General features: G+C 38.4%; 1 protein-coding gene and 1 long non-coding RNA gene across 4 annotated transcripts in view; both read left to right on the top strand.

The window, feature by feature from the left end:
* Positions 1 to 7,230, top strand: part of LOC128200675 (uncharacterized) — a 65,919-nt gene extending 58,689 nt beyond the window's left edge. The window contains exon 3 of the long non-coding RNA XR_008252841.1: positions 7,107 to 7,230. This is a non-coding gene — a long non-coding RNA (uncharacterized LOC128200675). The remainder of the gene's footprint in view (positions 1 to 7,106) is intronic.
* LOC113523456 (RNA-binding protein Musashi homolog 2) overlaps positions 1 to 14,712 on the top strand; it is a 185,540-nt gene that overhangs the window by 58,846 nt on the left and 111,982 nt on the right. The window lies entirely within an intron of this gene.

Here is a 14,712-nt window from a genome sequence, read left to right as displayed (position 1 = left end):
ATATGGCGTGAATTTACTGGGTACAGAGGAATAACACCTGAGTCCTCAGGAATGGCAACGCATGGGGAGTATCACGGGCGAAACAGTATACTCTGTTATGTGCATGGTACTGCTCATGTCTATAGGCGACGGTTACCACTTTCCATCAGGTGGGCCGTCAGCTTGTTTGCCATTCTAAGTTGTATAAAAAAAAAATTAGAGTTAATTTTTTTGGCTTATTTAGTAAAAATCTATGTTATGTCCTAACACTAGCCTTTAATCGTCAACTGCGAAACATAAGTCCATTGGGGTTTGCCAGTATTTGCCACGCTCGGCAAGCGGATTGGCAACTGCAGTTAGGCTTTGAAGATGTTTTAAAAGGGACGCTATTGCGCATCCCTCGCTCTCCCTTATTTGCCTCTTACGACATTCACGGGAAAGTAAGGGGTGGCTTGTTTTATGCTGGGACTACACATGACGGGGGGAAAGGGATCGTTAGTAATGAGACTTAATAGGCTCATTGCTAGCAATACATCCTATCATGTGATCACCACGCGGTTCTCCCTGGAGACCATAGTGGACAATTCTTGTTCAATTGGTCACTAGGGCCAACTGACCTATTTTTTTAACGTCTTTCTGCCTTTCCGCCGCCTCCTTCTGCGACATGACGGCATCGCAGAAGGCGAGCATTGCTTCCCACGATCTCTCACTGCTCACCATCCGCCGAACCACGGCGGGCAGCGAAAGATCGCTCCCCACTACCGCGGACAAGACGCGACGCTCATCGGCATACGCTGGGCACTCCTCCAGCGTATGCTCCGCCATGTCCTGGTCCGCTCCACAAGCATGGCACTCCTCCGTCGGCTCCCTGCGCGCGACATAACACAGATATCGCCCAAAGCACCCATGCCCCGACAGTATCTATGTCATCCTGAAGGTCAGCGGCCATCGCCGCCTGTCCATCTACTTCTAAAGAAGTATACGGATAGCCTCGACGGTCCGGCCCATGGATCAGCCAGCCGCTGTTCCCACTCCCGCTGCAGGACCCGTCGAGCGTGGGACTTCCGCAGCGCAACTTCCAGGCTGGAAGGCTCGGCACCTTGGCGCCTCCGCTCCGCACGCCACTCATAGACCGACGCACAGGCATTGGCCTCCAACTCCCAGGGCATGGGCCAACTAACCTGCCTTCATCCTCACCTGTCACCCTTCACTGGTGCCCCGCCAGCGTATGCCGATAGCACAGGAGGGGTTACAATTTGTTATGTATGTCTTTAAAATAAATAAATAAATTTAGTACCTCGTCTTTCTTTGAAATTGCTTGGAAGACTTAGATGAGCTTCTAAATACAAACTTGTTATACCGAATGTGATGTAATTTAGCGGATTATTACACTAACAGATGTGGCATCGTATCGTTATGGCAGCCGTATACATAAGTCACGGTCTGCTTGATAAGTATAACATAACAAACATATGTTTGGATCCGTACACTGTATAATAATGAGAAGCGAAAGTGTTTACAAATTAATAGCTTTTCAGTTAAGTTTATATAAAGTTTTTTTTACTTTTTTATATGCAGCTAACTGGTCAAGGTTACCTTTGATGCGCTCCCGTGAATGTGACAGGTCAGATGTAAGAATTGTTAACAGCTATCAGATTTAACAACCCATATGACGGTCCACCTGATGGTAAGTGGTAACCGTCGCCTATAGACATGAGCAGTACTGTGGACATAACAGAGTATTTTGTTTCGCACATGATACCCGCCATGCGTTGCCATTCCTGAGGACTCTTTAGTGGGGGGAAGGGATTGTTAGTAATGAAATTTAACAATCTCATTGCTAGCAATACACCCTATCGGGGGGAAATTGTTAGCAATGGAGTTTAACAGCCCCATTGCTAGCAATATGCCTTATTAGGTCGACTTCCACGTGGTTTCCCCTGGAAACCATCGTGAACAATTCTTGTTGAATTCGTCACGATGGGCTAACTGACCTATATCATCCTCACCTATCATCTCTCACTGATGCCCCGCCGGTGTATACCGATAGCGCGGGTGGGGCTACCATTCCATTATCATCCATAAAAAAAAATACATCCTATCAGGTCGACCTCCACGCGGTTCCCCCTAGAAACCATAGTGGTTAATTTTTGTTCAATTGATCACTATGGGCCAACCTGCCTTCATCCTCACCTATCATCCCTCACTGGTGCCCCGCTGGTGTATACCAATAGCGCGGGCGGGGTTACCATTCCATTATCACCCAATAAACCTCATTCCTACAGACCACGGTGCTATGTGCCTCTACCGTATAATTTCACGAGGAAAAACGTTGTTTCTCTGCTGTAACGTAAATATGCGTGCAAAGTGATGGGACGTCATTTTATTAAATAGGTTAAAACACCACTTGCCCATCAAGATTTTTACCTGTTATTTCTCGTGGAAAGTGCCTGTCTGCGTTCGTACTCAGGTCTTGTTTAGTGTGTAACTTTATTGATAAGCGGCCGCGGGCAGTGTTATCTAGTTATTTAATACTAGCGACCCGCTCCGGCTTCGCACGGGTGCAATACAGTACCGCCGCACCGCTATGTCCCTGCATTTTAAATCTGTAATATCTTTGGAAATATTCATTTAAATTACATGCTGTAAAGGGTCATATTGATCTATATTAAATGGACAATGTATTTAAGGTACTTAATTGGATAAAAATTAATGCTATATTGCTAAATCACTTCGTAATTAAGCCATTTTTCCTCGTAAAATGTAAAGGATAAAAAATGGTTATTGTGGGTTATCCTTAAGAGATAGACATATACCATCGCGGAGTTTTTTTGTTGACCTTTTTAAGGTGTACAATACAAGTACATTATTTTGATTTATCTCGTGGGGTTCAGCCAGCGTTTGTAATGTAAGCGCAAAAAATGTGTTTATTTACGACATCACATTAGAAACCTCTAAATTTGCCAGTGTTCCTCTACAATATTATGCATGTATTATACATCTAAACCTTCCTCTTGAATCGCTCTATTTATTAAAAGAAAAAGTTTCAAAATCCGTTACGTAGTTTTAAAGATTTAAGCATACATAAGGACGAACAGACAGCGTCAGCGACTTTGTTTCATACTATGTAATGACTAGATGCATCTCTCGGTTTCGCCCGTGGTCGTGTTGTGATGTTATACAACCTTCTACATGAAATGAGCTATCAAATACAAAAATAATTTAGCAAATTCGATTAATAGTTCCAGAGATTATTTAGAGAAACAGTCTTTTTTATACAAATAAAAAATACCATCTGGCAACCCTGGTTTAAGACAGTTTTTTTTTTACAACACAGAGGGCAAACGAGCATGCGGCTCACCTGATGGTAAGTGACTACCGCCGCCCATGATCACCCACAACACTAGCGGCATTGCAGGTGTGCTGCCGGCCTTTTAAAAAGGAATTTCTTTTCTTGAAGGTTATGTTGTCGTATCGGTTCGGAAATACTGCTGCTGGAAGTTGATTATGCTCGTATTAATACAAATAGATAAAAGCTTATCAATCAATCAGTCTGTCAATCAATCATTCATCTTTACGAATTATAATAAAATTGTATCAAGTATCGATGTATGCATATATATTTGTTTATACAACTTGGTACGGCAAACAAACTGACGGTCCACCAGTGACGGAAAGTGATAACCGTCGCCTATAGACATGAGCAGTACCATGGACATAACAGAGTATACTGTTACCATTCCATTGTCATCCATTATAAAAAAAAAAAAAAAAACTTAACACATAGGATTCTTAATATATTGATTCACACGGATCAAGTCAAGGGATACGACTAGTTTCTAAGTCGAAGTTATTATAAATTTAGTTAATAATGGATCATAAAAGAGTAATTCCACGAGACTAACAAATTAGGTTATTCCTTAAATTTCTTTATAAATATGACGTCTCTGAATCGACCTCGATGCTTACATTCCCGCTCCCGCTTCCGCGTCCGCTAACGCCCATCAATAAATATGAACCCAGCCCTGTTAAGATCTCTACGCTTTCACCACTTTGACCATAGCCTGTGCACGCTGTATTTTAAACTAGATTTAATCACGTTCAGTCTAGATTTCCAAGCGTCTCTAAGGGTGTAATTACATAGTAGGAATGAAATAAAATAAAAACTGTAAATCATATGGTTGCCTCCTTTCTTCTTATGCAAATATAATTAGTAAAAAGAGGACGAAAGATACACCATCAGTTGCTATTATTCTCAATTCATAGCAGGCTAGTGTATAGAAAATGTTTGATATGTCAATTATTTGTCAATGACAAATGTTACATTACTAGATTATATACTGGACACAGTTTATGTAGAAAGTATGCAAGCGGGTTGTATCTGAATTTGGTAGGGTTATACGGCCGTATCTTTTATACACTAGTCAATTATGAATTGTCAATTTTATCACTCCTTCTGAATAACTCCTTGTTCTTAGTAATTGCAATATGCCAGTGGTCGATCCGTGGTCGAAATACGACCATAACATATACTGTAATAAATGAATTCATTATTCACATCATTATGTTTGACATTCATTAAGACTATAGACAAAAAATATTAAAAACAATATTAATCTATTCCCAATTTGACCACAGATTAAGAATAAACAAAAGAGTATAGATGCGTGTGTGCGTCAAATTCATGGTAGTGTGTGTAATGTTTTTTTTTTATCGATTTAATGTATTTATTATGTATAATTTGAAAAAAAAATTTTTTTCACTCCTTTGTATAAACTATAAGTGTGCCAAATTTCATAGTCCTCCGTCCGCGCAATTTTCGTGAAAAGGTGTACAAAGTTTTTGCTTCACATATTAATATATTCCGTTTCAAATATTCAAAATTTCAACATAAAAAAATACAACCAAATCGAACGGTATTGGAATGGTAACCCCGCCTGCGCTATCATCGGTATACACTAACGGAGCACCAGTGAGAGATGATAGGTGAGGATGAAAGCAGGTCAGTTAGCCCATCGTGACGAATGCTACAAGTATTAATCACAGTGGTTTCCAGGGGGAACCACGCGGTCGACCTGACAGAGCTTGCTAAGCAATGGGGTCATTAGTCCCTATTACTAACAATCCCTTTCCTCCATTTGAAGTCGACTGACAAATCGAAATAGTCAATCGATTGGTCGACATTCGATTTGTACTGCTGTTGGACATCGGCGCATTATCTTGTGGGCGGCTCGATTATTAATCGGTTTACATTTTCGTTAAGTTTTCATTGAAACAAATCATAATATTTAATATCTAAAATATATTTTAGAATTTTAAATACGAACTAAAGATGATAAGAAAGTTTGTTCCCCTATAAACAGAGCAAGTAGTTTATTTTTCATTGGCAAAATTGGATAATATTTCTATGCAACCATCTAGAAGCATCAACTTAAAATAATTACTATTCGTAGTGTTTTACAATTATTTTATTTATAAAGTGTCTCTGTTCAAAATAGGACATAGACAAATACTTGTAATAAAAGATTAGATACATACATACATATCTGTCACGCCTGTCTCCCATTAGGGTAGGCAGAAACAATGGAACGCCAAATGCTTCGATTCAAACAAACCTCTTTCGCTTAGAAAGATTAGATATTTTGTAATATTTTAAAAATGGTTGACGACTAAACTTATTATTTTTTAAGTTTGCAAAAATAACTTGTTAAGTAAGAATGTTTAATTTTTAATTAAAATTTATTTCAATTTAAAATAGATATTACACTTCACGTTCTTTTAAAACAATTTAATTTATGAACTGGCAACACAGCGGCGAGATACCGCGAGCGGAGACAGTCGGCGAGCGCAGTTTCCTGGCACCAAACAACTGCAATATTTATTGCTTTAGTTTTAAGTTATATGTTTGTTGCATTAAATAGTTTAGAACGGGGAAAGGATGCAGTTTTATATACACTTTGATACTTGGCAACTGACTCGGCTGTACAGACATCGTTTTTTACTTGTTACGATACGTAATAAAAAAAATTGTGGTATAAATTTATCACTGATTGATTTAAATTTCGAATACTAAATGTTATAATATCATAAAATCTCATCGGCTTCGAAATTTAAGAAATTTGAACTCGTTCCTCCTTTAACATTCCAGGGACAATACTATCACTCAGTCACCAAAAATCCAGTACCTAATTATTTGCCCATATGACGAAATAGCTAAATGAATATGCAACCACTTATAAGTATCATCACAATTTAATAAATAGATGTTCACAGTAATGTACAACTATTTATATTATGATTTTAAAGAGGAAAGATTTGATTGTTTGTTCGTTTCTTTTTCATGGATAAATTGAAAAAGTTCTCAAACTATTTTAATAATTCTTTCGCGTATGAAACTAACATTATCATGGAGTAACACAGGCTATATATTATTGATTATTTGATTTGAATTATTTTGTTTAATTCCGCTACCATTAGTATGTGTGCGACTGGCAACACTCGAAGATTGATCACCACTATTAACTACCAGAAATGCTACAATACACCTAGTAATCAATTTTTAATGTCATTCTGTTTGCTCACGTTTTTGTTGATCACGCATTCATTTTGCGAATTTCTGGTAGTAACAGTGGTCGCCAATCTTCGAGTGTTGGCAGTCTCACACATACTAATGGTGGCGGAATTAAACAAAATAATACTAAACTAGTTACTTGTGATATGGACTCCCGTAAGAGAACACCTAGTTCTAGTATCACCAGAGGGAGACTTGGTACAAAAGTCGATTGCTTGGGTACCTCTGTCCCATTCGTGTTTCAACCGTGAAGCAGTTGTGTTCGCATGGCTGTGTTTCGGTTTGAAGGGTGCGATATAGCAGTGAATTTGCACGGTACAGAGGAATAACACATGAGTCCTCAGGAATGGCAACGCATGGGGGGTATCAAGGCGAAACAGTATACTCTGTTATGTCCACGGTACTGCTCATGTCTATAGGCGACGGTTACCACTTTCCATCAGGTGGGCCGTCAGCTTGTATGCCATTCTAAGTTGTATAAAAAAAGAATATAATTGTTATTAATAAAATAAAACAATTAACATATAAAATAACTAAATAAAATTATTTGTTTCAGGTAATTTTTGTCTTTGGTTCAGTCTGTTCCACAAATCCTGACCGGAGCGCGGCGTTCAGTTTTTAAATACGTAAGCCCTTTAGACTTCAATAGAAAAAAAAAAAACTTTTTTATCGTCACAAAATAATAATGGAGACTAAGGGCCCCATTGCTAGCAATATACTCAACCAGGTCGACCTCTTCTCTTCAGGCGGTCTTCCTGGAAACCATCGTGCTGAATTCCAAATGTATTCATCACGATGGGCTAACTGACCTGTCTTTTCATCCTCACCTATCATCACTCACTGGTGCCCCGCCAGCGTATACCGTTAATGCAGGCAGGGTTACCATTCCATTATCACCCATTAAAAAATACGGTATACGCAGGCGAGGTACCAGGGAGGCATGATAGGTGAGGATGAAAAGGCAGGTCAGTTAACCCATCGTGATGAATACACCTGGAATTCAGCACGACGGTTTTCAGGGGTGACCACGTAGAGGTCTACCTGATTACTAACTACTAACAATCGCTTTCCGAGGGGGAAAGGGATTGTTAGTAATAGAGACTGAGAATCCTATTGCTAGCAATATACCCAACCAGGTCGACCTCCTCGCGGTTCCCTGGAAACTATCATGGTTAATTCCTGATGAATTCATCGTGATGCGCTAACTGGCCTGTTTTCATTCTCATCTATCACCCTTCACTGGTTCTCCGCCAGCGTATCCCGTTAGCGCAGGCGGGGTTACCATACAATTTACACCCATCAAAAGAAAAAACAATCCCTTTCCCCCCGGCAGCATTATACATTCTTTAATATTTCATTCAAATGAAGTTTCATTAAAAAGTTTATTTTTTTACGTAAACAATTCAGCAGCGGGATCTTAGACTAAATAAATAAATAAATAATAAATTGCCGGCTATTCAACCAGATTGTACACAGTGTACACAAATCGGCCTATGAATAACTGAAACTATTAGTTTAGCCGTCCGTCATCGCGAGAGCGGCGCCCGTCCTTGTCTGGCGCACGAGGATACGCATTAGCGCAACAAAGACGGCGGCTGGAGATAAAAGCTTATAAAAACAAGGATCAGGCACGCTCGATGTTAGCTTGCACGTACACGGCGGATGCTACGCTATGCTATAACGGAGATATGAATTGAGTGGGAGAAAGGGATTGTTAATAATGGAGTCTAATAATATTATTGCTGGCAATATAGCCTACCAGGTCGACCTCCACGCAGTTCTCCTTGGACATGATTAGATATTATCGAATTTGCCACTATGGTTCAATTTCAAATAAGCTTGTTTTTTTTAAACATAGTTTTATTTTATAATGCATCCGATAGGGGAGGGAGGGATTGTTAGTAACGGAGACTGAGAATCCCATTGCTAGCAATATGCCCAACCAGGTCGACCTCGCGATTCTCCCTGGAAACTATCATGGTTAATTCCTGATGAATTCATCATGATGGGCTAACTGGGCTGTTTTCATTCTCATCTATCACCGTTTAGTGGTGCTCCGCCGGCGTATCTCGTTAATGCAGGCGAGGTTACCATTTCATTTTCACCCATAAAAAAAAATGCATCCGATAAGTAAAGATTTTTTAACATTTCATTTTCAAGGGAAAATAAGACACTACACGTTCAAAACCGCGGACATTACCTAGTCAGTAATGTAATAGAAACATGTATTTCTATTAAAATGACTAGACTTTTTCCCGCTTCTTTGGAAAAATGATGAAATAGAATAGTTCTAGAAAGCGCATCAAGATAAAACATACACTAGTTTTTTTGGCAGTCGAAGTTATGGTCTAAGTCGAACATTTAGGAATTCAGGAACAGTGAAAACTGCATTCAGTGTGATGCAGTAGTCTTTTTATGATGTCGGAACAAACGTACACGTAAACAATATTTTTAAAAATTATCGGTTTTGCGTCTGTTTTTCCTATTAAAAGTCCTTATATAAATTTTTCTTCAATATCTCCCATGCTAGGCCACCTTATACTTTTTAAAGAGCGTTGTAGAAGAAAAAATAGAGGGCAAAAGAGGAAGGGACCGAGGAATAACTACATGGGACAGATAAAGGCAACACTAGGAATCATGTCGTATAGGGAGGTCAAGGATAGAGCTGGCTGGAAGAGAATGCATGATTCGGTTGCACCGACAAGAAGAAACACTTTTTCATTATTACACATTTACATACGACATTTTATTGTATTAAGATTGTCGTAAGATTGTCGTCGCCTTTTTTAAGTCGGTTAATAATATTTAGTGTGCCGAATGTTTAGCTGGTAGAGAATGGCCGTGATGCCGTACGGCATTAAGCTCGCCACTTGTACAAAGTTTTATTGTGCAATAAATAAATAAAACAAATAAATAAATATATAATTGAATTAATATAATTTCACTGGACGCGTGACCTTAACGAGCGAGCGAGATAATCACACGCGCACTGTTCTAATAATAGTAGCCATCTTGCAAAATTAATAGCCGATCGAGACATTGAAAAATACACTCTACGCCCTTGCAATATGAACCTTTAAAGTGGATATAATTTTGTGCAATAACAATTACAGTAATCGTAGTTTGCTATTGTAATATGTACTCTATTCGTTTGTAATAAGGTCGATCGTTATATGAATATAGCGTTCTGAGATGAAGATCAATGATCTATTAAATGTATAGTAAGTTTATGGCGCGTTTGATCGGGAGCTCTGGAAGGCGTAGGGTTGTTACAATTAGTAAATTTTGATTTATTTTTTTGCAACAGAGCTGACAAGCATACGACCTGACTGATAAATATAGATAGATAGATACTCTTCATTGTTTCCTCCATAAGATTACAATAGTAAACTTATTATAGATACAAACAATTACAAGAAATGATCGCAGTGAGACAACAACGGGCGGCCTTATCGCTGAGAGCGATCTCTTGCAGCCAACCTTTGGATGGAGAGGAGTAGTTGAATTGATAATGTAGTAGTTATATGAAAAACGTATCTCAAATAATCTTATGTAGTGTGAACATAACATAAAATAAAGCTAAACACTTTAAGCTTAGTATTAAGTCCACTTTTTGTATTAGTATTTTTTTTTATGTAAAGTGGTCGATAAAGAATAAATAAGTAATTGCAAAATATTCCAGCTGCGGTCGACGTTAGTAGAAAAGTTCCTATTTTTTTTTTTGTATATACGACCATGCACATATAAAAAAATTACTTGTGGCCCGGGCATAGAATGAGCCACTCCATCCTTACTCGTGGGTGTCGAAAGCAGCTAAGGGAATGACATAGTGACCCCATTATTTCATTATCATTCAATAAAAAAAAAATACAAGACGAAAATAGACATGTTGTAATAAAGTAAATAAGTGTTTGTTAAAATTTGCTTAATTGAAAAGGCTTTTGCCTTCTTTCAAAGCAACAGACACCTTTTAAGGACACGTCCTTCAGTAATGAATTGGACGAAGAGAGCCATCTTTTAAAAACGCAATGTCGCCAATTGGCAACCCTACGCGAACGGAAACAAAATGGCGTATGACTATTTCGGGAGCGCGTTAATTTACGGGACGGATTACATCACTGTCGGCGCGTCCGTCGCGCCTGTCAAGTAGATCGGCTATTTTTGATGCGCTCCCGTCAATGTGACAGATCAGATGCAAGAATTGTTGACAGCGATCGAATTCAGCGACCCTGGTCTGATACGAATCCTAGCCCTAAACTCTAAATTTTCAATTTTTTTAAGTAACTTTAGAACGGATGGAAAGTGGTAACCGTCGCCTATAGACATGAGCAGTACCGTGGACATAACAGAGTATACTGTTTCGCCCATGATACCCCCCATGCGTTGCCATTCACAACATATAATATTAAATTAGCGGTCCGACTTCTATCTGGTCATTATCCATCAAAAAAATTTGCACATATGATGGGAATGTCCTGGTCACGCCATTGTCATACTTGTGATACCATCGATGACGTGCATCATATTCTATTAGAGTGTCGTATTAACACGAAGGAAAGAGAAGAATTCACGCGCCATTTTAACTTGAATAAATTTAATATTGGTCTTATTCAATCTATGTTAGCTTAACCCAAAACAGAGATTTTTTAAAATCTGTGTAAATTATTAATGCCCATTAATTCCTCTCTTGCGGTGACTAGGGAAAGTAGATAAAACTGTATTTAAGAAATCAGTTCAGGGTACGATAGGACAGATATACCTGAATAAGGTAAAAGCCCTTATAAAAAAAAAAAGTAAAGTATCTTATTATTTTATAATGACAAACATTTTTCTAATATAAAACCGCGCTAAAAATGTGCAAAAAAAAAAAAAACAAATCACGCCATTTTTTAACAACGAACATGTAAATAGTCTGTTGACATATTTTTTTTTTTTTGTAATACCGCGTCGTGAATCTAAAGCCACCGTTCATACGTCTATCCGCTCGTAAAGTTACCAACAATGGCGGCCGTTCTTAGAATAGTGCACTTTGCTTGAGTGGTCGACTGTGGGCACACTAGCACAGAGTACTGATCGGCTGAGAGGCTGGCGACGCTTCAAGATGCATTGGTTTTAGTCTTCAGTCTCGAGTACACTTGAAAATAACTTGTACAGATGAATGTTTTTTTTTTTTTTGTAACTCAAAACGGCGAACTAATTTTTGATTAAACCTGATAGAGGGCGGTAATTGTCGCCTTTAATACATAGACGTAGTATAACGTACTGTGTATTGACAGACTGTAGAATGTAATCACGAAAACGAGACAAGTAATTACACTAGTGTGCGTGTTTTGTAAATATTTATACGTGACGGATCTGTATTTGTAATTGAACTTTTTTTTTATGTAACTTAGAACGGCAAACAAACTGACGGTTCACCTGATGGAAAGTGGTAACCGTCGCCTATAGACATGAGCAGTACCGTGGATATAACAGAGTATACTGTTTCGCCCATGATAACCCCCATTCTTTGCCATCCCTGAGGACTCAGATGTTATTCCTCTGTACCCTGTAAATTCACGCCATGTCCCACCCTTCAAACCGAAACACAGTCATGCAAACACAACTGCTTCACGGTAGAAACACGAATGGGACAGTGGTACCCAAGCAATCGACTTTTGTATAAAGTCTCCATCTGGAAAAATAGCAATAATTCAAGTATTATTTATAATTTTAATTTCGATTCGGCGACGTTCATAACTTTATTTGGAATAAGTTAGGTTTTTTTTTTTCTACCAAATGTTGTACAAAATATTTTCTGATTGTTCTATAATATTGCGTTTAAGGGTATAAATGTTTACAGTGTAAATACATGAAAAATGTACAATTTCGTGATTTATTTTCCTGATTCATGTTATATTCAGATACAGCACACTTAATTCTAACAAACTATATTTACTTAAACTAATTCTACTTCAAATCGTAAAAATAATTACAAAAATATTTTATTGGCGGGAGTATGTCCCGCCAAATCAACTTCGAGCATATATTGTGCAAATTGTTGTTCCGTTGTCTATCTCTCTCTAACATATAGGTTATTATATTTTCTCTTTTTTACATTGCCAATCTTCAATTATCTTTCCCCTCTCACCGTACTGGTTACGCGGCCACTCGTCCAGATGATTGGGATGAAACTTGGGATATGATGTTACCCTGTCTTACACCTTTCTGCACTAGAATGGGTTTCGTAGTTAGATTTACGGAATGGAACTTATTTATTTAATTCTTTATTGTACCAGTTATAAGAATATGACGGAGGTAATCGAATGTAAAAAGGCGAGCTTAACTCTAATAGAGTTCTCTTGCAGCAACACCCAATGTATATGGTATACAAATTTACATATGTAAATAGAAAACATGATTTTAATGTATACAAAATATATTATATATTATAAATAACTACATTAGCGAATGATGGATATAGAGATATATTTTGGAAATTAGGTTAATGCGTATTTACAGTGAATTAATATAACGATCCGTTGATATCATTCCACATGTATTTGTAGTATTTAGCTGGGCGGTCGCGGCGCGCCGTGTAAATTATTTTAATTTAAAAAACACGCACGTATGTATGTACGTACATTTTATTAAGATATATATATACAATCTTGGTGACGTAATGATTTTACTACAGAAAAAAGCAGGTCAAGTGCGAGTCGGACTCGCGCAACGAAGGTTCCGTACAAAGTCTAAAAAAAAATTGTGCAAGAACTACAAATTTAGGGTTTTCGATTTTTTTTCTTTACATAATTTTGTTTATATAACTTAGAATGGTAAACAAGCTGACGGCCCACCTGATGGAAAGTGGTAACCGTTGTCTATAGACATGAGCAGTCCCGTGGACATAACAGAGTATACTGTTTCGCTCATGATACCCCCCATGCGTTGCCATTCCCGAGGACTCAGGTGTTATTCCTCTGTACCCAGTAAATTCACGCCATATCCCACCCTTCAAACGGAAACACAGCCATGATACATATGACGTTGCTTCTTGCCAAACTTCACGATTATAGGTCATCGGACCGTGGCTATGTAACAGTACTTCGACATACAAATATAAAACAGCTGAACTGCATTTCCGATACAGTCAACGGTTAACAATAATGCATCCATTTCCAGCGATTTTTCATTATATTTTAATACAGACCGGATTTGAACCTCAGACGGACAAGACGCTTTGCTAATTTTATAATAATAAAGACTCGTGTTAATTAAAATCAATTTTCTTTTAAAAAAAGTCTCATCTGACCTACCCCGTAACAGTAGGGGGGAATGGGATTGTTAGTAATGGAGACTGAGAATCCCATTGCTAGCAATATACCCAACCAGGTCGACCTCCTCGCGGTTCCCCTTGGAAACTATCGTGGTTAATTCCTGATGAATTCATCGTGATGGGCTAACTGGCCTGTTTTCATTCTCATCTATCACCCTTCACTGGTGCTCCGCCAGCGTATACCGTTAGCGCAGGCGGGGTTACCATACCATTTTCACCCATCATAACCCCGTAACAGCACCCTATAGATGTTGATGCGACATAACTGGAACATAAACAGCCGTATTTTTTTTTGAGGTTTTGATTTGGAAGCTTGCTCTTTTCACTTTCCTATTTATAATTTTACAGTCGTCTTGGTTTCACTTCATTTTCAGGTTCTACCTATATATATGTCAAATTGTCCTTATAACGGTTCATATGAGGGGTTTAATGCGGAAGAGTCCAAATTACAATTTACAAATCTATTTCAAATTAGTGTTGCCATTATGTAAAATTAAAACAACATCAATTTACCTCTTACTTTAAGATATACCAACGTATAGAGGCTGCGGAGAGGCAGCGTGACACGGCTCGCACCTGCGGCTCATGATAAACGACCACTGCCCACCGCCGTAATGACGCGCCGTAATGATACGTGTGCGCTTACAGCCGCGCAGAGCACTGCCCTGCAGCGCTGGGACATGTGTGTTTAGTTTACATTTAATAATAATAAATGCCGTGTGGTCCCGGCATAGAATGGACCACGGCTTCCTTTTCTGTGGGCGTCGTAAGAGGCGACTGACTTAATTTATTTATTTATTTATTTACAAGAAACATGGTAAGTGTATAGATGTTACAATAAGTATAA

Source organism: Galleria mellonella, unplaced genomic scaffold (assembly GCF_026898425.1).
Source record: "Galleria mellonella isolate WM207_F2 unplaced genomic scaffold, CSIRO_AGI_GalMel_v1 utg232, whole genome shotgun sequence".
In the NCBI taxonomy this organism is placed as follows: domain Eukaryota; kingdom Metazoa; phylum Arthropoda; class Insecta; order Lepidoptera; family Pyralidae; genus Galleria; species Galleria mellonella.
Note: the sequence above shows the minus strand (reverse complement) of the source record. Positions and strands in the feature narration are given on the sequence as shown.